Source organism: Crinia signifera, unplaced genomic scaffold, assembly GCF_055691185.1.
Source record: "Crinia signifera unplaced genomic scaffold, ASM5569118v1 HAP2_SCAFFOLD_175, whole genome shotgun sequence".
NCBI classification, from domain to species: Eukaryota; Metazoa; Chordata; class Amphibia; order Anura; family Myobatrachidae; genus Crinia; species Crinia signifera.
Genome location: NW_028142068.1, coordinates 1 through 3,109, shown reverse-complemented (window position 1 = coordinate 3,109; position 3,109 = coordinate 1).

Genomic DNA, 3,109 nt, shown 5'->3' with positions numbered 1-3,109 from the left:
CTCCAGCCCCCTGCCATGCCCAGGCTTGCCCTGGTAACTGTTGCTGAGCCCCAAAGCGGAAGTGGGCGGGTCCTGGCGCCTCCAGCCCCCTGCCATGCACAGGCTTGCAATGGCAACTGTTGCTGGGCCCCAAAGCGGAAGTGGGCGGGTCCTGGCGCCCTCCAGCCCCCTGCCATGCCCAGGGTTGCCCTGGCAACTGTTGCTGGGCCCCAAAGCGGAAGTGGGCGGGTCCTGGCGCCCTCCAGCCCCCTGCCATGCCCAGGCTTGCCTTGGCAACTGTTGCTGGGCCCCAAAGCGGAAGTGGGCGGGTCCTACCCTCCTCCAGCCCCCTGCCATGCCCAGGCTTGCCCTGGCAACTGTTGCTGGGCCCCAATGCGGAAGTGGGCGGGTCCTGGCGCCCTCCAGCCCCCTGCCATGCCCAGGGTTGCCCTGGCAACTGTAGCTGGGCCCCAATGCGGAAGTGGGCGGGTCCTGGCGCTCTCAAGCCCCCTGCCATGCCCAGGCTTGCCCTGGCAACTGTTGCTGGGCCCCAATGCGGAAGTGGGCGGGTCCTGGCGCCCTCCAGCCCCCTGCCATGCCCAGGCTTGCCCTGGCAACTGTTGCTGGGCCCCAAAGCGGAAGTGGGCGGGTCCTGGCGCCCTCCAGCCCCTGCCATGCCAAGGGTTGCCCCTGGCACTGTTGCTGGGCCCCAAAGCGGAAGTGGGCGGGTCCTGGCGCCCTCCAGCCCCCTGCCATGCCCAGGGTTGCACTGGCAACTTTTGCTGGGCCCCAAAGCGGAAGTGGGCGGGTCCTGGCGCCCTCCATCCCCCTGCCATGCCAAGGGTTGCCCTGGCAACTGTTGCTGGGCCCCAAAGCGGAAGTGGCGGGTCCTGGCGCCCTCCAGCCCCCTGCCATGCCCAGGGTTGCCCTGGCAACTGTTGCTGGGCCCCAAAGCGGAAGTGGGCGGGTCCTACCGTCCTCCAGCCCCCTGCCATGCCCAGGCTTGCCCTGGCAACTGTTGCTGGGCCCCAAAGCGGAAGTGGGCGGGTCCTACCGTCCTCCAGCCCCCTGCCATGCCCAGGCTTGCCCTGGCAACTGTTTGCTGGGCCCCAAAGCGGAAGTGGGCGGGTCCTACCGTCCTCCAGCCCCCTGCCATGCCCAGGCTTGCCCTGGCAACTGTTGCTGGGCCCCAAAGCGGAAGTGGGCGGGTCCTGGCGCCCTCCAGCCCCCTGCCATGCCAAGGGTTGCCCTGGCAACTGTTGCTGGGCCCCAAAGCGGAAGTGGGCGGGTCCTGGCGCCCTCCAGCCCCCTGCCATGCCAAGGGTTGCCCTGGCAACTGTTGCTGGGCCCCAAAGCGGAAGTGGGCGGGTCCTGGCGCCCTCCAGCCCCCTGCCATGCCCAGGCTTGCACTGGCCAACTGTTGCTGGGCCCCAAAAGCGGAAGAGGGCGGGTCCTGGCGCCCTCCCAGCCCCCTGCCATGCACAGGCTTGCACTGGCAACTGTTGCTGGGCCCCAAAGCGGAAGTGGCGGGTCCTGGCGCCCTCCAGCCCCCTGCCATGCCCAGGGTTGCCCTGGCAACTGTTGCTGGGCCCCAAAGTGGAAGTGGGCGGGTCCTACCGTCCTCCAGCCCCCCTGCCATGCCCAGGCTTGCCCTGGTCACTGTTGCTGGGCCCCAAAGCGGAAGTGGGCGGGTCCTACCGTCCTCCAGCCCCCTGCCATGCCCAGGCTTGCCCTGGCAACTGTTGCTGGGCCCCAAAGCGGAAGTGGGCGGGTCCTACCGTCCTCAGCCCCCTGCCATGCCCAGGCTTGCAATGGAAACTGTTGCTGGGCCCCAAAGCGGAAGTGGGCGGGTCCTGGCGCCCTCCAGCCCCCTGCCATGCACAGGCTTGCAATGGCAACTGTTGCTGGGCCCCAATGCGGAAGTGGGCCGGTTCCTGGCGCCCTCCAGCCCCCTGCCATGCCCAGGGTTGCCCTGGCAACTGTAGCTGGGCCCCAATGCGGAAGTGGGCGGGTCCTGGCGCCCTCCAGCCCCCTGCCATGCCCAGGGTTGCCCTGGCAACTGTTGCTGGGCCCCAAAGCGGAAGTGGGCGGGTCCTACCGTCCTCCAGCCCCCTGCCATGCCCAGGCTTGCCCTGGCAACTGTTTCTGGGCCCCAAAGCGGAAGTGGGCGGGTCCTACCGTCCTCCAGCCCCCTGCCATGCCCAGGCTTGCCCTGGCAACTGTTGCTGGGCCCCCAAAGCGGAAGTGGGCAGGTCCTACCGTCCTCCAGCCCCCTGCCATGCCCAGGCTTGCCCTGGCAACTGTTGCTGGGCCCCAAAGCGGAAGTGGGCGGATCCTACCGTCCTCCAGCCCCCTGCCATGCCCAGGCTTGCCCTGGCAACTGTTGCTGGGCCCCAAAGCGGAAGTGGGCGGGTCCTGGCGCCCTCCAGCCCCCTGCCATGCCCAGGCTTGCCTTGGCAACTGTTGCTGGGCCCCAAAGCGGAAGTGGGCGGGTCCTGGCGCCCTCCAGCCCCCTGCCATGCCCAGGGTTGCCCTGGCAACTGTTGCTGGGCCCCAAAGCGGAAGTGTACGGGTCCTGGCGTCCTCCAGCCCCCTGCAATGCCCAGGGTTGCCCTGGCAACTGTTGCTGGGCCCCAAAGCGGAAGTGGGCGGGTCCTACCGTCCTCCAGCCCCCTGCCATGCCCAGGCTTGCCCTGGCAACTGTTGCTGGGCCCCAAAGCGGAAGTGGGCGGGTCCTGGCGCCCTCCAGCCCCCTGCCATGCCCAGGCTTGCCTTGGCAACTGTTGCTGGGCCCCAAAGCGGAAGTGGGCGGGTCCTACCGTCCTCCAGCCCCCTGCCATGCCCAGGCTTGCCCTGGCAACTGTTGCTGGGCCCCAAAGCGGAAGTGGGCGGGTCCTGGCATCCTCCAGCCCCCTGCCATGCCCAGGGTTGCCCTGGCAACTGTTGCTGGCCCAAAAGCGGAAGTGGGCGGGTCCTGGCGACCTCCAGCCCCCTGCCATGCCCAGGCTTGCCCTGGCAAACTGTTGCTGGGCCCCAAAGCGGAAGTGGGCGGGTCCTGGCGACCTCCAGCCCCCTGCCATGCCCAGGCTTGCCCTGGCAACTGTTGCTGGGCCCCAAAGCGGAAGTGGGA